Source organism: Odocoileus virginianus, chromosome 7 (genome assembly GCF_023699985.2).
Source record: "Odocoileus virginianus isolate 20LAN1187 ecotype Illinois chromosome 7, Ovbor_1.2, whole genome shotgun sequence".
Classification (NCBI taxonomy): domain Eukaryota; kingdom Metazoa; phylum Chordata; class Mammalia; order Artiodactyla; family Cervidae; genus Odocoileus; species Odocoileus virginianus.
Window position 1 is genome coordinate 84,336,409 of NC_069680.1, and position 19,572 is coordinate 84,355,980.

Consider the following 19,572-nt stretch of genomic DNA (forward strand, 5'->3'; position numbering starts at 1 on the left):
AGAATGTAAAAGGAAACATTAAAACCGAAAGCATATGTCAAAACCAATTTCTTAAACAATTGCTTATCTGGGGTAAAAGAAGCTGCCTCAGAAACATGCACTTGACTTGAGATACGCCGTAAACCTGGTAATAGATTGTAGATGGAACTGCGTTGAATAAGTAGATGAGTGATTTAATGAGAATTATTCTTCTACTGGTTCCCAAAGCATTGTCAAGACTGCTCCTGTCATCTGGATTGGTTTAAAATAAAACTCACTTGGTTTGTTCGTTTTTTTTTTTAAGAACAGATGGAAATAGGGACATAAAGGCGAAAGTATGCAAACAACAGCCAAATTTCAAACAGTAGTGGATAAAGAAAGGGAAAATAAACATAAGTCTAGGAAACAGCTACAACTTCAGTCCTAGAATGACATTCTGGAAGCTATTCTGCAGACACTTTCAAGATAAAGAATCTCTGTTATTCTGTCTTTAGCCAATATCAGACTGGGGGTCTGTTAGAGACTTAGACACAGGGGGACCCAGAGACCAGAATCAGACTTGAGGAGCTTTTCTAGGACTTAAACCAATCAAAGGAGCTGGGAGTAGTAAGAGTTTTCAGGCAAATGGAGAGAAATAACCTTACAACAAGAACCAGTATGACACATACATTTTTTTTCATTACTAAGATGAGGAATTTTTTAAGAGAATGAAAGAAAGCCAGTGTTAAAGGGAGTAAAATGCCTACATAATTCAATAGAGTCGATGATCAAATACCAAGGCAAAAACCCTCATTTTTGAGACACGGGAATTGATCTGCCCAGACAATAACGTCTGCATGGACTGCATCAATCAGGCTGTCTGCATGTTGCAGAGAGGAGTGCAGGGAGGCTTCCTACGCTCCATCCACAGATCTGCCTGCCACATGGAGGAGGCCCAGGGCTGCTCTGTGGTGGGGAGATGGGGCATCTGGAACCTCCAAAAGTGAATCCAGTACTCATACACAGCGGCTTTCCTAAGGGATTACATCAGGCCATGGAGAAGAGGGAGACGAGGGGCAGCCACCCTGTGCCACCACCAGGCCCTGGAGGCAATTCCCCAGTGCTCTCCCTGTCCTGACTCCACAGCCTGCACATACCACACACACACACACACACACACACATATAAACCACACACATCACACACAGACACAGACACCCCACGCACACCACACACATGCATACACACATCACACATACACACACACACACACACAAACTTCATCCTCTCCTCCAGTTCTGATTATCTTCACCCTGCCTCTGCTCTTTTCCTCTCTTCTCGCACCTCCTGTCTCCCCATCCAAGTGGGCGTCCAGCCTGCCGGTGACCCTCGCAGGCACCATGACATTGGGTCCTGCCAACGTCACTCCGGTTTGTGGATGAGTGGAATCCTGCCCCAGTACAAACACGTGTCTCTAGAGGGAGCTGTGTGGATGTCTCAGTCTGGGAGCATCGTGGGCTCAGGCCCCTCCAGACACCCCAGCCCCATCCCCAGTGACATCTAGGAATCCAGGCTGCTCAGCCCTGTCTCCAAGGGAGATGAAACCCTTAAGGCTCTGACTGGCTACAATAATAAGATGAAATAATGAATGGAGGTTCATGAAGGCCAGATCAGTTTTTTAAGATAAACAGGAGAGGTCATGAGTGATGTAGAAGTGGAACTGCTCATATGTTCTATGTTCACATAGTTGTTACCGAAAAACCTGCTTTTAGGAAGAGGGTGGTGGCGGAGGGGCACTTTGTGAACTCTGCTGGCCACTGGATACAGGAAGTCTCTGTGACTACATCCTAACTGCTATTTCCTGACCGAAAGCAGGCAGGCAGGCCAGGGGTGGTGCAGGTGACTGCAGGTCTGACCCCCAGAAACCCTTAATTTCATGTTTAAAGCTGTTTTCTCTATATCAGAGCTGGCAAAGCTGGTATCAACATGGCTGTCTATTCTTACACGCGCAAGGCTGGCACCAACTGGGTCAGGGTACCGGGATCAGAGGTCAAATAGGTCTGACTTACTGCTATAGAAGAGGTTGGGGACGGGGAGAGTCAGTCCCTGCAGAAGCACGTGGGGTTCTGGACATGCAGATTAGGACTCAGGGCCCCTGTCAGGGAGGGTAAAGGCTAAGGGATCCGACTGCAAAGCTGGACCGAGGGGTGAGTTTTGTCCTTTCTCGCCCCCTTGACCAGGTAGCTTAGTGGTAAAGCCCACCTACAAATGCAGGAGACACAAGAAACGTGGTTTTGATCCCCGGATGGGGGAGATCCCCTGGAGTGTGTGCGTGTGCATGCTCAGTCGTGTCCGACTCTTTGTGACCCCATGGACCGCGTGCAGGCCACCAGGCTCCTCTGCCCATGGAATTCTCCAGGTAAGAACACTGAAGTGGGTTGCCATTTCCTTCTCTGGGGGATCTTCCTGACCCAGAGCGAGCCTGTGTCTCCTGCGTCTCCTGTATTAGCAGGTGGATTCTTTACCACTAAGCCACCAGGGAAGCCTCCCTTGGGGGAGGGAATGACAACCCACTCCAGTATTCTTCTCTGGAAAAATCCCACGGACAGAGGAGCCTGGCAGCCTACAGTCCATGGGGTTGCAAAGAGTCAGACATGACTGAGCTACTGAGAATACAACACACAACTCCGCCTTAACAGTGACTGCCCAGCACCCTGGGTATGACTCTTCTTGTTCAGGAGACCCAGACGCAGTGCAGGGCTCGCCCACTCCTGGGGGCACGTGATTGGGCCCACCAAACAGGGGAAATGGATAGAAAATCACCCTGCCATGTGAGAGGCTGCTAATCTAGAGGTCAGTGCTGAGTTAGGCCTCTCAGTTCCCCCAAGCACAGGACCCCAGAAATAAGGCTACTTCAGATCCTATCCCAGAATAGCCAGGCCCATCACACCGCCTCAGGGCCAGACCAGAAGGAACCTGCAGTAGCCATGGGCAGGCTGTGAAGGACTGACCTCAGAGGGAACATTCCCGTGGCATGACATCATAATCTGAAGACTATTACGGGCTATTTTTCCAGATCAAAAGATTTTGCACCAATTTGCCTGCAGAAAGTCAGCATCACTTGCTACATGTTTCAAGGAGTACATAACATACAGCATTTTCATCAGTGACTGAGTCAGTGTTCAACCTCAAGGAAAAAGGACTCAGAAATGAAACCAGAAAGGCAAGGCACCCATGGGGAGACGGGCAGGAGAAGGAGGGCGTGTCCCGGGGGACGTGTCAATGTGGCATCTTGGTGTGACACTGGCAAATGACCCTTGGTATGCGAACATTCAATCTGAACTCAACAATGCTATGCCTGGGTGACCTAAAAGCAAACTTTATCATTAAAAGGAAGAAAAAAATGTAAGAGATGCCCTTTGATCATGGGGCTGCTGAAATACATTCTGTCCCACAATCTAGAGCAAAGCCAGTCTGAGGGAAGAAACTGTTCACAGCCATGAGTCAAAACAAGGGCTGGAGGTGAGCAGTTACACTGAACCTGAGAAAGAGATGGAAGATGCAGAAAGCAGGTTCAAACCTGACTTCAGACACTGAGGCTGCAGGAATTCACTCCCCAGCAAATGGGTGGGCCTACAAAGGTTGCAGTTTGGGTTTTAAGACAGAAATGAGGCTTCCCAGGTGGCGCAGCTGGTAAAGAATCCAATGCAGGAGATGCAAGAGACGTGAGTTCAATCCCTGGGTTGGGAAGATCCCCCGGAGTAGGAAATGGCAACCCACTCCAGCATTCTTGCCCAGAAAATCCCATGGACAAAGGAGCCTGGCAGGGGCTACAGTCCAGGGGGCCGCAGAGAGCTGGACACCACTGCGTACACACTGGCTGGGTGGCTGGAGGCAGTTCAACAAGCAAGAGAGTCAGTGCATCCAGGCAGAACCCACCGACAGGAAGGTGAAACCAGCCATAGATGGTCTGAATGCGAGTTTTCTCCTCCGCCAAAGGTGTGATCCTGGTCAGCGCCGCCTCACACCTGGGACAAGAGTCCGTGTCCCAGTCGACACCGCTCTGACCAAACGCATGAAGTGGAACAAGGGGGCTTGTGCCCGTCCAGGGACCACGCGCACACCCTTCCCCCGACCCAAAGGGGCTTCTTCTCTCCGCAAAGGCGCCTCTCTTACCCCTGCCAAGTGCTGCCCTCAGAACCCAGCAAAACCTTGAGGAGACAATGAGAGCTAAGGGGAAGCCCCTGCACAGTGCACGGAGCCCAGTCCAGGAGGAATCTGTGAGCCCAAACTTCCAGGTACAACCCAACCAGACAGGGAAGATGGCAGGGCTCCGGGCTCCTGCATCCCGCGGCGAGGTCTGCGCCGAAGGCCCTGGAAGGTTTCGGGGAGCCTGGTCTACCCCACTTCCAACAGCAACAGGAAGAAAAATGCTGGAAACTCATCACGAAACACAAGAGGCATGTAAGTTTATCCTCAGAAACTAGATTCCTAGGGCAAAATTAAAGTCACGATATTCCACAAATAACTTTAAGAAAAATATTTATTTTTAAAAATATCTGAATCAGTGTTCAAAATTCACCACTTATAAATACCACCAGGAATACATCAGTTTAGAAAGGTAGGAAACAATTTCACGGGAAGGGAAAGGTTAATTGCTAATCTCTAAAAGCACAGTTTATAGTAACTTAACAGGAAGGCAATAGTGAAATTAAGTCCAGCATTCTTGTTTGACTTTGTTAACAGGTTTTTGTGGCCTTTCTAGGCTGCTGCCAATGGTCACCCCTCATTAAGCTTGCCAGGTGGGGACAGAGGGCATCACAGCCGACCACACACCCGTGGCGGGAAGCCTTCGTGGCACAGGCTCAGGGTGACCCAGCCGGCAGCGCAGGCCCTGAGGGCAGGTCCCAAGAGACTGCAGGGCTGGCCATCTGCTCAGCACACCCGGGTGAGAAGTGTGCAAACCCACCACCCGGAGGTCATCCAACCCATGCAGGGGGAAGGAGGGAAGGTGCGCATCAATCACTAGAACTTTCTGCCTCGTTGGTCTAAGAAAGGGTGTTGCAGTTGTGACTGTCTCTCCATGCTGTGTTCCAAGCATTACACAGGCTGGCTCCTCTGGCCCCTGGGAGGTGGAAGGCCAGTTCTGCTCCCTAGTGAGCGGAGCTGAGGTCTCTGCTACCTTGATGTCCTACCCTGGAAAGGATGATCCCACAGCAGGAGTTCTTCCAGTTGTCAGGCAGAGTAACCCAGTGCTCAAACCTCACCAGGGTGCCTACTTCACTCTCCTATGCCTTCCCATCCCCCTGAAGAGACCCACCCGTGCCCAGGCTCCGAGGGCCTCCAGCCTCCTTCCCCCCGGGCTCATGGACACCAGAAGTGCCCCCAGAGGTGGTTGCTTTTCTAGCTTCTTCTGACTGGAAGTTCAGCCTTGGCTTCGGCTCCTCAGATGCCAGCTCTCCTCTAGGGACCAAGGACATAAGAGCTTTCACCCAGACAACTAGCAAGGCAAGACCTCTCCCAGCAAAGAACCACTGAGCTATGAGGATTCTCTTGGTGACTCAGATGTTAAAGAATCTGCCTGTAGTGCAGGAGACCCAGGTTCAATCCCTGGGTCGGGAAGATCCCCTAGAAAAGGGAATGGCAACCCACTCCAGTATTCTTGCCTGGAGAATTCCAAGGACAAAGGAGCCTGGTGGGCTGCAGTCCATGAGGTTGCAAAGAACTGGACGTGACTAAGCGACTAACACTAACACTTCTCAGGAACCAAGGCCCAAACTGTTTCATCTCAAGATCTTCAGGGGGAGAGTCTAACCCTGAAAGCTTCCGAGGTGATGGTTACCTAATCCTCGTCAGGGACCATGCTGACCTTTTTCAGTCCACATCAACCACCACAATTGAGCTTTTGAGTGAAGTATGTCTGTAGAAACAGGTCCAGGCATCGCTTACTTCACTGCCTGTCCTTCACTCACCCCTTCCCCGCTCACTCCCTTCAGAAACCTTATGTTTTTGAGTATTTTCCCCCTGGACTACATCTCTTCAAGGTCAGCACTCCCTCTCCTAACCTGAAGAACCTCCCATTACGGGTCCAACAGTATCCCCTCCTCCTTCCATTCAGGGACCACCTACCCCAGCTCTTGTCCTAATTCATACCAGTTCCCTGACAGCATTCCCCATTACTAATTTCAAGAAAAATACAACTACCAACCCTTTCTGAAGGTGCTGGGTTGGATTTCATGTTGTTATCTTCTACATGTGTGCGTGCGTGCCAAGTCCTTTCAGTCATGTCCGACTCTACACGACCCCATGGACTCCATCCACCAGGCTCCTCTGTCCATGGGATTCTCCAGGCAAGAACACTGGAGTGGGTTGCCATGCCCTCCTCCAGGGGATCTTCCCAACCCAGGGATCGAACCTGCATCTCTTATGTCCCATGCATTTGCAGGTGGGTTGCCATGCCCTCCTCCAGGGGATCTTCCCAACCCAGGGATCGAACCTGCATCTCTTATGTCCCATGCATTGGCAGGTGGGTTCTTTACCACAAGCTCCACCTGGGAAGCCCCTGTTATCTGCTTCACTGCTCTCACAAAAAGAACAAAATCAGTGTGTTTGGGCTAATGGCTGTCTTGAGGATGCTCGGCTAGAGGGGCCCAAACCTAGCCCGGAAGCCAGCAGGGGCCTCAGACCAAGAAGGAGTAACAAGAGAGGTGAGAAAGAAATAGAAGGAGAACAGGGATCGAAGGGGAAACAAGGAGGAGAGGAAGGAGGAAGGAGAGGGAGGAAAGAGGTAAAAACAAGAAGACAAGAACGGGCAGCGGAAGGCAGCTCCACTCAGGGAAACGCAGAGAGTTGGGGGCCAGGCACGAACTCCAGCCACACACATGTGGCTTTTTCAAAAGCAGAAATAAGTGTTTGTTTTTTTATTCCCCCAGAGACAAGTGTCGTCCGAGGTTTCAGTTTTATGTGTGTTTTTGTTTGGGTTTGGGTTTTTGCCTTGTCAGCTAAGCAGGAGTTTTCACATTCCCTCAGCACCAACACACACTCATTGCAAAACAAATGGGGTGTTATCAGGGGGGAGCTAAGGGCACGAGAGGCTTTTCTTCCCTTCCCAGGAGTGGGGTTTCAAGTGTTCTGCGTACTTGCTAGAGATGATCTTAACCACATGAACCATTCACAGCTCAGCAGATGAAAAAGACTGTCCTTGTGTTAAGCCAAACACAGCACTGAGCCTAAACAGGCTTTCTAGGGCTTCTGTTTAGCATCATTTACAAGGACTTAACATCTTTTCCTAACTGAATACAACTGTATGGGAAGATCTAGTTTACGTGTGGACACAGTAGGAGGTGACAGGATGATAACACGGGGGCCACAGGGCTTGACAACGACCTCCTCCTGTCCTGCACACTCAGGAGAGTTTCCCAGAAGACTAACAGTGAAAAGTATCTCTATATCTCACAGGACTCTCTGCAGCTCTTTTAGGCACCATTGCTTCTCCTGGTTCTGTCCACTATGACTTTTTAAAAATCTTCTGGCTATGCCTAGAGGCATGCGGGAATCTCAGTTGCCTGACCAGGGATCGAACCTGCGCCCCCTGCATTAGCAGCTCACCAGCTTAACCAGTGAACGTCCAGGGAAGTCCCCCTCTACTATTATTTTTAAACACATTTCAAATGGCTCCTTAGTACCTGAGATCCAGCCACAGGGAGCTTCTATGAGGCAGCCACAGTTCTTTCGTGCTGTCTATTCTTGTCTGAAGCACAATAGGTTGAATACTAAATAATTACTTTCTTCAAATCTGTCTCATTTCCCATCACATGGAATGGCAGTGTGATCGCAAACCATACATGTGAATAAGTAATGAAAGATAAAGAGTGGATTTAAATAAAATATCCCTCATTATCATGCTTAAGTCTATCTGCTGCTACGAATACAGCCATCTGGAGCACCGTACCAAGGTGAGCACACGCCACCCGCACGCAACACAGAACCAGGGGCGGAAGTCAGGCCTGAAGAACGTTCTGATGTTATCAAGGAAGGTGTGGTTGTGTTGATTTATCTGTTTTTTTTTTTTATTCTGAATTTTACAGGAATCAAAACTGGCTGACCCACGTTGACAGGTGAAGTCCTAGAAATGCCATATTTCTTTTGAAGTTGGTCGGGGGAAATTGCACTCTCCTAAGACAGAGGATGTGTGGACAGTAAGCTTTGCCAGGGCGCCCTCTAGCGTCCAGAGAGCCACAAGGACGTCATTCCCTAATTGCCCTCCCTGTCTAAGAAATCCCATTATTACTTTAATTACAGATTAATTACACCCTTTCATCAAGGTTGGAAGAATCCATACAGAGAGCATGATTGCTAGAGAGTAGAAGATGTGCTTTTTGCTTTTTTCTTCTTATTATGACGTTATTTCTTTGCAATGCTCTTTCAATTTAATACTACTATAGTTGAGACCCAGGTTCTGGAGTCAGACTCTGTCTTCCAGGCACAGTGCTCTGGCTTGCAGGCTGTCCTTAGGCAAGTTACTAATTCTCTATGTCCAATACCTCTTTCCTAAGGTAGCTGTGACGGTAAATGCAAAAGGATTTTGAAAGTGCCTAAGTTTTGTAGTCCGTGTTAGATGGTGGTCATTATTGTTGTTGCCGTTGCTTTGAATTTTATCCCCTGATTTATTTTTGGCTGTGCTTGGTCTTATTGCTGTGCGCAGGTGTGCTCGAGCCGTGGCGAGCAGGGGCCACTCTTCGCTGTGGCGTGTGGGCTCCTCTGGCTGCAGAGTGCAGGCCCAGGCGCGGGGCCTTCAGCAGCCGCTGCTCCCCGCTCAGGAGTGGCAGCGCGTGGCTCTAGAGCCTGGGCTCAGTTGCTCAGCAGCAAGCGGCATCTTCCTGGATCAGGGATCGGACCTGTGTCCCCTGCACTGGTAGGCGGATACTTCTCCACTGCGCCACCAAGTCCTTGTTGTCTGTTTAATAAATTAGAGAACTGCTACATGCGTGTGATGCTGAAACTGAAACTCCAATACTTTGGCCACCTCATGCGAAGAGTTGACTCATTGGAAAAGACCCTGATGCTGGGAGAGACTGGGGGAAGGAGGAGAAGGGGACGACAGAGGATGAGATGGCTGGATGGCATCACCGACTCGATGGGCATGAGTTTGAGTAAACTCCGGGAGTTTGTGATGGACAGGGAGGCCTGGCGTGCTGCGATTCATGGGGTCGCAAAGAGTTGGACATGACTGAGTGACTGAACTGAACTGAACATTTGCACTTAAGGGACTTTGGAGATAATTAAGTCCAAGCTCCTCATATTACAGGTGGGAAATCTCCAGTTTAAAGGAGCAAAGTGACAGTCACCCAGACATTTCACAGCAGAGCTGAAACAAGAATTCCGTTCTCCTGGCTCGACAAGATCCAAGCCCTCCACAATTGGTGCAGGGCCAGGGTGTGACGGACGTGTAGAACCAGGCAAAGCCTCCTAGTCAGAGGTTGGTCATAGGGGTAACAGTCAGCCCTCTCCACTTTTTGTTAGGATAGTGTCAGGGTGGGGACACCTGTTACCTAAAACTGAGAACAGGACGATGTGAACCACAGCAGACCTAGAAGGACTGACCCCTCACACTTTCAGGAGGCCGAAGATAACTACACACACACACAGTGAATATCTCAGGCTTGCAAATGTGTTGGCAGAGTAAACTCCCACATCTTCTGAAATGACATGGATTCCAGAGGCCACATAGTCTATGGAACTGACTTCTCCCATGGAAAGGTTCTCTTCATTTTGCTTTCAAAGATAGTATTCTTGCCTGGAAAATCCCATGGGCAGAGGAGCCTGGTGGGCTACAGTCCATGGGGTGGCAAAGAGTCGGACACAACTGAGCGACTACACACGCACGCACACACCACAAACGGGCAAATGTGGTAGGATCCCGTCTACACAACGTCCCTGCAGCAGACCAGCCCTTAGAGACAGAAAGCGGAACAGGGGTGACCAGAGGTCGGGGGCGGGGCGACGGCGCGTCACTGTTTTGTGGATCTGGCCAACATCACCAAGGAAATATATGCCAGTCTGCAGACTGACTAGTTCTTAGGCTTTTAAATCTCAACCCAATGTTGACTTTACTGGACTAAGGAGTATTTTATCATGGATTAAACCTCATATACAACCAAGACAATGAGGCAACACATTACAAGAACTTCTCAAATCAACCTCTGGGATTTCTTAACCTCCTTTGATTTCCTAATACTGACCTATCAGCAAACAGCGGGAAACACTGTTACTGCTCCATGCATTAGGTAGTAGTGTGAGTTGCTCAGTGGTGTCTGACTCTTTACAATTCCATGGACTGTAGCCTGCTAGGCTCCTCTGTCCATGCATTTGGTGGTCTTGGTCAAATATGAAGAGTGGCCATGAATGAATGGTACAAGAAAACTCCCTTCTAAAGCACACACAAAGATGTGGACCTCAAATATTTAATATTTAATATTAATAATATTAGTAATTATTATTAATTATTAAGAATATTAATAATTAATATTTGGATTTTCCTGGAAGTTCAGTAGTTAAAACTCCATGTTTTCAATGCAGGAGACACAGGTTTGATACCTGGCTGGGAAACTAAGATCCACGTGTCTCACAGTGGAGTCAAAAAATAAAAATAAACAAGATAAATTAAAAAAGAAAAGAAATTTCAAAAAAGTATGAAACATAAGCACATGGTAATACTAGATTCATCAAGTCAGCATGTTTGTATGAAAAGAGGTCCAGCACAGAGATGGGAAGACGGGTTCTCGTCATGGCTCAGCCACTCACGAGCCACAGGCCCCTGGCTAGGGGCATGACTGCTCAGGCCTCAGCTTGCTCCTCTACACAACAGATTCACCAGGGGATCTCTAAAGGCTGTCAAACATCATAATGTGATCTGAGCCAAAAAGGTACTATCCCAAGCTACAGAACTGAGAAACTTTCAAAAAAGATTTCAATTGTACTAAGGTTATAATATCAGACCACCTGACCTGCCTCTTAAGAAACGTGTATGCAGGTCAGGGAGCAACAGTTAGAACTGGACATGGAACAACAGACTGGATCCAAATAGGAAAAGATATACATCAAGGCTCTATATTGTCACCCTGCTTATTTAACTTATATGCACAGTACATCATGAGAAACACCGGGCTGGAAGAAGCACAAGCTGGAATCAAGATTGCTGGGAGAAATATCAATCACCTCAGATATGCAGATGACACCACCCTTATGGCAGAAAGTGAAAGAACTAAAGAGACTCTTGATGAAAGTGAAAGAGGAGAGTGAAAAGTTGGCTTAAGCTCAACATTCAGAAAACTAAGATCATGGCATCTGGTCCTATCATTTCACAGCAAATAGATGGAGAAACAGTGGCTGACTTTATTTCTTGGACTCCAAAATCACTGCAGATGGTGATTGCAGCCATGAAATTAAAAGATGCTTACTCCTTGGAAGGAAAGTTATGACCAATCTAGACAGCATATTAAAAAGCAGAGACATTACTTTATCAACAAAGGTCCGTCTAGTCAAGGCTATGGTTTTTCCAGTGGTCATGTATGGATATGAGAGTTGGACTATAAAGAAAGCTGAGTGTAGAAGAATTGATGCTTTCAAACTGTGGTGTTGGAGAAGACTCTTGAGAGTCCCTGCAAGGAGATCCAAGCAGTCCATCCTAAAGGAGATCAGTCCTGGGTGTTCATTGGAAGGACTGATGTTGAAGCTGAAACTCCAATACTTTGGCCACCTGATGAGAAGAGCTGACTCATTTGAAAAGACTCTGATGCTGGGAAAGATTGAGGGCAGGAGGAGAAGGGGATGACATAGGATGAGATGGTTGGATGGCATCACCAACTCAATGGACATGAGTTTGGATGGACTCTGGGAGTTGGTGACGGACAGGGAGGCCTGGCGTGCTGCGGTTCATGGGGTCACAAAGAGTCAGACACGACTGAGAGACTGAACTGAACTGAACTGAAGGTTACAACGTCCTTGCCTGCTAAGGAGCTTCAGTCGTGTCTGGTTCTTTGTGACGCTATGGACTGTAGCCTCTCAGGCTCCTCCATCCATACGGATTCTCCAGGCAAAGATACTGGAGTGGGTTGCCATGCCCTCCTCCAGAGGATCTTCCTGACCCAGGGATCAAACCTGCAATCTCCTGTGACTCCTCCATCTCAAGCAGAATTTTTCACTGCTGAGCCACCAGGGAAACACCTGCCAAATTTTTCTAATTCTCTCTTCCCTTTGTGGTTATCATCTGCAACTGCAGAATGAAAAACTGAATAAAGGACATCACAAATCCAAGCAAAAAGAAAGTTGTAGGAACAACGTACAAGAATTTTGTTTAAGATATTCTTCTTACCACGCATACTTTTTAAACACCTCATGCATGCAGTGCAGTCATGAAAAAAAATGTCATATCCCTTCTTCAGGTTTAATGATAATCCCATTGTGTACAAAATAGAGGCAACTTTGATGAGTCATATAAATGGAAGATCAAGTCTTTCTTGACATCCATAGAAGACACATGAGAACATGACATGGGGCAGGAGATGAATACTTCTAAAATTTCTTCCTGCTTTCATCTGAAAATCTCCCCTCAGAAATGAGAACAGTGAAAACTTATGAGCATCACTGTATAAGCAGGATAAGTCTTGCATGTTTTATATTGTTAATCTTGCACAGCTAAAGCTATGTTTAAGCTCAGAAGCTCATATATTACTAGTGGCCTGTACTCTACAAAAGGATGTATGAAAAAGATGTTCATTAAAAAACATCTACCATGTCAGCCATTACAGTCCTTTCATCTGAAGAGGCACTAAAACAGAATTCCCCTGTGCAAGATTTACAAGGGGTATTTTTCTCTTTAGGGGCACAGTGATTTCCCCCAAGAAAGGGAAGAACTCAGTATCTTCTTTATTCTGGGTTTCCTCTCATGGACTTCTGATCTAGCTGGTTCTTCCCCTCCCCACTGCGCCTCAGGGGACTGGGAATAAACTAGACACTGGCAAAGCCTCCTTTTCTTTTTACAGAGACTAGAAACAAGGGACTCATTACCCTACTTTCTTAAAAGTTCAGGACAAAGAAAGAAATGAACTAGTCTAAAGATGCGGGTGTTGGAAAGAAGTTGTGATCTGTCTCTTGACAGTTTTATGACTTTAATCTACACAAAGCATCTGAAAGAAACCACACTGTCTTATTAAAAGTCATCGTTCAAATTTATCTGAATTTGACATGAAACTATACTTTTGTTAAAAGAACGTTTCATAAACTATGTCAATCATAACTGAATTTTTATTAATCCAATATTTTTGTAACGATGAGGCTGCACACCCCAAGGCGGCATCATTATGAACTTTTCATGTGCAGCCCTGGGTGCTGACCCAGAAACTGAGGAAGGCACGTTTGTTGCTTATCACCCCTTATCAACATGGGGTGACCACTGATCACACAAAAACCTTTCAGAGCAGGCCTTTCAGAGCCCGGCAAAACTGACTCAAATACCAGCTCTGCCACTTATTTGCAATGTGAATATGGGCAGATTTTACCTACACAGCAAGCTGAAAACATTAGTGTTTACCTTCAAGGCGACAAGCAAACAAAGTGAAATCCATCCAGTCCTCCCAGCTGTGCCAGGCACACAGGGAACCTCCAGCTTCGTTCTGCACTGTGAGTCATTTTGAGATGATCACATTCATGATGTGAAAATATTGCCAAACAACAAGGACCTACTGTGTAGCACAGGGAACTATACTCAAGGTCTTATAATAACCTCCGATGGCAAAGAATCTTTAAAAAAAAATAGATACAGGGAATTCCTGGTGGTCCAGTGGTTGGGACACCTTGTCTTCACTGCCAAGGGGCTGGGTTCAATCCCTGGTTTGAGAACTAAAATCCCACAAGTCCATGGTGCAGCCAAGAAAAAGAAGAATATATATATACATATATAACTATATATATGACTTCCCTGTGGCTCAGATGGTAAAGCGTCTGCCTACAATGCAGGAGACCTGGGTTCAATCCCTGGGTCGGGAAGATCTCCTGGAGAAGGAAATGGCAACCCACTCCAGTATTCTTGCCTGGAAAATCCCATGGACGGAGGAGTCTGGTAGGGCTACAGTCCATGGGGTCGTGTATGCCTAACACCAACACAACATTGTAAATCAACTGTATTTCAATAAAATATTTAATAAAGATCTACCAAAATATAAAGACAAGTTAAAAGATAGAGAAGTGTTGGGGGAGAATGGATATGTGTATATGTATGGCTGAGTCCCTTAGCCGTTCACCTGAAACTACCGCAACATTTTTAATCGGCTATACCGCAACACAAAAGAAAAAGCTTAAAGTTTTGGGGAAAAAAGATAGGTAAGTGTTATACAAAATATAGAAACTGAGTTTCACTTGTAGTGAAACTGAGAAAACATACAAAGAAGTAAATAATAATTAGGTTCTGAGCAAAATTCAGAAGGTATGTCCTTTCTGAGGAAGAGGCTTCCAAAACAACAGCTGAAAAAGAAAAACTTGCGGCGACAGTGACAGGAAAGGTTCTTACAGGGCCCAGAACTGTGAGGAGCACTCCAACTGAAGGGAAACACCTACGTGGTCCTCCCCTGCAGGTCTCCATTCACACGGGGCTTCACCAGGCAGCCCGGAGAAGAGCCCCCGCCTGCTGCTGCTCAGGGCTTGCACGTGCCCACAGGAGCAGGGACAGAGGCAAACAGAAGCGAAGACATTCCCGCATACAAAAACCAGGGAGACGATGGTTTCTACTAATCTCTCTCAAAGGCAAACATGCCCTTGGAAAACTGCTAGTGAGACCAGAACCATTTTCAGATGCTTGGTCTGAGAATGCGGTCTGGAATCCTGCCAGACTCAACCACATCCTGCAATCGCCCTGGTGCTCCTGGCTCTTCACCTAGCGCAGGTGACCCAGCTGTCTGTGTGATGCGGAGGGAAACTGGCTACAGCTGGGAAGATCTGCACCGATCTAAGAAACAGGTTAGGCAGCGATGTGGGGTAAAGAAATGAGTCTCATTCAGGCTGGCCGAATTTCAGTTTTTCAGTTTTTATATAGGGCTTCCCAGGTGGCACTAGCCATAAAGAATCTGTCTGCCAACAAGGAGACACAACAGATGCAGGCTCAATCCCGGGGTTGGGAAGATCCCCTGCAGGAGGAAATGGCAACCCACTCCAGTATTCTTGCCTGAAAAATTGCATGGGCAGAAGAGCCTGGCGGGCTGTAGATCATCAGGTCACACAAATCAGACTCAACTGAGCGTGCACACACATGTAAGTTTAATAAGTCACGTAAAGATAGCAAAAATGTGGAATGAGAGAAATATGAAATGCTTGGTAATAGTAGGCCTGAAGTAGACGGTCTTCAGTGGGCAAACACCTTATGACTTGCACCAGGAAGGCGAAGAATGTCCACACTTGTCTTCTTAAATTTTTTCCTGAAAATGTGGACTTTTCATATCTGCTTGACTGAAGCGATTCTAAAGATGCCTTTCTCCACCCTCACATACATGGGCACATATACACCTCACAGAGACATTACTGATATTATGCTGAATGTGTCTTTGGCTTAGAGTACTCAGTTTTTCATAAGCCAGAAAAAATCAACCGGAGGCCAGACTCTTTAAAATTTTAGTAGCATTACAGATTAATTGATTTTTAAAAAGCCTTAAACAATATAAAATTAATTTTGTTTGTAAATAAGAAATAGTCTGAAAGTAACAGACGCCACTACCTTTCTTAATGTAAGCACTTAACATTTTTTAAGATTTTACTATTTGCTTATTTGGCTGGGTCTTCATTGTTGCATGCAGGTTTTTTCTAGTTGCAGCAAGCAGGGGCTAGTCTCTAGTTGCATTGGCTTTTCCAGCTGTGGCACATGGGCTTAGCTGTCCTGTAGCATGTGGGATCCTCCCAGACCAGGGATTGAATCTGTGTCCCCTGCCTTGGCAGGCGGATTTGAACCACCAGGGGAATACCAGTAAGCACTTATATTTTGAAGTCCGTTAAGGATCTGGCCTGTCTTCATTTTTTGACAATTTTTTAAAGACACCCTCATATTCCACCCTTGATTGCCAGATGTCTGTATTACAGGTGTCAGCCCTCCACCCAAAGCCAGGTTGAAGCACTAGACTTGGCCTCCTTCTTCACCAAGCCCTTTACAGGCTGTGAAAGCAGGCAGTCACCTCGCCATGTGAGCTCACATGTGGGCAGAGGTAGGGAGGACCCCCCCCCCCACAAGGAACTTGGCTGGGCCCTCTCTGGACCCTCAGTCTTTGACTAACTCAGAATTGGCAAGAGAGCCCCAGCTTTCTGACTCCTCGATGCTCAGGGCACCCCATCATCTGATGGCATCTTCTGCATTTTGAAGGCTTTTCCTGGAAACCACTGACCCATCAAAGGCAGGACTGTCTCAGCCAGGGGCCAGCAGTGCATGAAACTTCAGAAGTTCAAAACAAGACCCCACCTCTTTCAAAGAGAGCCCATAAGAGCCAGCCCGTTTTACCCATCTAAAGTCTGGTAATCAGTTATAAGGGCTTCCCAGGTAGTGCTAGTGGGAAAGAACCCGCCCGCAAATGCAGGAGACATAAGAGGAGGGTTTAATCCCTGGGTCAGGAAGATCCCCTAGGGGAGGGCATGACAACCCACTCCCGGTTTTTTGCCTAGAGAACCCCATAGCCAGAGGAGCCTGATGGTCCACAGGATCACAAAGAGTCAGACACGACTAAAGCAGCTTAGTACACTGGCAGTGAGTTATAAATTAATTATAAACTGACTAAACATTACAGTCACCTAGAGATCTGACATAAATACCTCTCACCCCACTCCTAACCCCACCACCCACTTATGACCAGAAGGTGGCTCTGAGTGCAGCAGGGAGAAAAACCCAGCTATAAGGCGGGGCCCACTTACAGCCTCTGAGAACACTGCAGGGACCTCAGCTAGGCTCTATTTCATGGGCAACTGAACCATTGATTTAGTAAAATCGGCCTTACCTTTTCTGTTGAAACAACTGAATTAGCACAGACGGCTACTTGTTTTGATGTCCTGCCAGCTCAACCTAAGACTGTCCTAGAGCAGCAGGCCCAGGGCGAACTCCCCTGGGCAGAGAGCTGAGCGAAGCTTCAGGGGACTTCAGGGCCAGGGAATGCTGGGTGCCAGCCACGTGGTGTCTCTTCAGACAGGGTTAGAGGGTGTTTGGAAAATACAGCCACAGAAAGCAAGTGACATTGAATGTGGCAGGGGACCTCCCCTCCCCACGGCCCTGTTCCAGCAATGTCCGCGTGGCCCGTCCAGTTCTGACAATGTATGCATTTGGGCCAGAAGACCGACCGCAGCTAACTTCAGGATTCTAGCCAACAAGGCTGGTCATTGTTTTCCTGTGTTAGTTTTAAATCCACAGCATCACCAAAAAACTCTGCAAGGCCCTTGCAGTTATCTGGTGCCGACCCTTACTTTTGCCGTCAGGAGGCCAAGGCCCCGTGTGTTTATAGCCCATGGCCAGCGCCATCAGCTGATCAAAGACCATGTTTCCCAGGCCTGCTTCTTCCCCACACACCAGGGGAACTGACACCTCATGTTCCCCTTTCCTGGAAGTAGGTTCAGGGACAGTAATCCAGGTGAATTGAATATAAAATGTTTTAATCAGTTAAACAGATGAGTTTTCCTGTGCTCCATGGGCTATGCTATCTAGCCTAAACACTTGAAGCAAAACTTTTAGTTGTGTTTCATTAGAAATCTGTTCAAGCCCATTCTTGGTTTCAAACATCTTACTCTTTCCTTCATGTAATTTCATATATATATATGAGTATATATGTGTGTGTGTGTGTGTGTGTGTAGTCACATATTTCACAATTATTGATATATATGGTTGCTTTGAGGTCTTCCCCAGTGATTCAGCAGCAAGAATCCACCTGCAATGCAGGAGTGGCGAGATGCCAGTTAGATTCCTGGGTCAGGAAAATCCCCTGGAGGAGGGCATGGCAACTCACTCCAGTACTCTTGCCTGGAGAATCCCATGGACGGAGGAGCCTGGGAGGCTACAGTGCCTAGGGTCGCAAAGAGTCGGACACGACTGAAGCGACTGAGCATGCACACATGCACGCGTGGTTGTTTTGGTTTTATTTTTGCTTTTTTGTCTTTTTCAAAATAAAAAAATAAACCTATAATTTCTAACCAAAATAATAACCATAGTAGATTGACTCTCCACAGCCGGGCTACATGAGGACCCACAGTCTGCGTGGGGCAGGGGCTTCAACCAGAAGTCCTGCCCTGAGCTCAGCAGAATCCACCTGAGCAGGAAGGGGAGGAAAGCGATGCACAGGCCTGCAGTAGCTAAAAGAACATACAAGCAAATTCAGTATAAAGCCATTAGGACAGATTCCTACACAGATGTTTGACCAAATTTGATTTTGAAGCAGCTTCTGCATTACCTACCACATTTTAATCAGTAACCCCGGGAAGTAGAGGGGACACCCCAAAGAACAGGGAAATGGGGTGTTTAAGACTCCCAGACTTGCCACCGTCTTCCTCTCCCTTCAAGTCACAGATTCATTAAATTCCCATACACTGTGACACATAAATATGCAATCCAGCTAAGAGCTCATAAAGGTCACCCTCCAAATTGGGTGACCCATCTCCCACCTCATAACTCTAGCAGCTAATGAACTGGTCAGGCTCCCACAGCTTGACAAACATTGGTAGGAATTCATGTTCTCTGAAGCTGTCAGCATGAGCACCAAGCCAAAAACAAAGCTGTAAGTGCAGGGGCCTCCAGCACAAGCCCTCGCGTTCTCAGGGCAATTTTAGGATTCGAATTTAAACAGTAGGGTGGCTGTTTAATTTGCATATTTTATCAAGCAGACCGTGCGATGAGAAGCCCTTTTTAAAATATGCACATGAACACGTTCAGTGAAGACAGATGTATCCAGGCTTTTCAGGCTTTGAATCAAGTTCCAAACTGGAGGCTCACTGTTGTTGACTGTGAAATGGATCAGCTGAAGAAAAGAGAGGAGGAGGGGCAATTCGCTTTGGAAATAACCATCCCTAAAACAGTCTCATGATTGGCAAAACAAACCATACTTAGGAAACAGAGAACAGACAAGAGTTTGGCTTTAAGGATATGAGTAACATCCCAGTTTTATTCCTCTCCCCAGTCCCTGCCCTCCAATATGTGTGGTTTGAGTTGTATGTTGTAAATACAAGAGGAATTATTGCTTTATGAAGAGAGGGCAAAAAAGTGGAATTTCAAGTTTTGGAGGGAAGATTGGAGGAAAATCAAGCTTAATTGCTTGTATCACATGGGTAACATTTTATCACTGTGGGTGAGATGACAAGATAGAAAGGTATTATTTAAACACAAGACATGATTATATGAGTCTTTATACTATAGTATAAAATTAATGATGAAACCTAGAATAAGGTATCAAGTTTCAGAAGTGTCATTTACAAATTCAATAATTTGTGGAGGAAACTGCATTGACATCGAAAACCACAATTACCTCCATTTTAAAAACCTACTCAATAAACCTCTTTCCTTATCTAAAAGTTTCCTTAGATTCTTATATCACCTCCTGCCAAACTATG

The 19,572-nt window shown here is 46.8% G+C and overlaps 1 protein-coding gene across 2 annotated transcripts in view; it reads right to left on the minus strand.

The window, feature by feature from the left end:
• Window positions 1-19,572, minus strand: part of DISC1 (DISC1 scaffold protein) — a 389,098-nt gene that overhangs the window by 158,348 nt on the left and 211,178 nt on the right. The window lies entirely within an intron of this gene.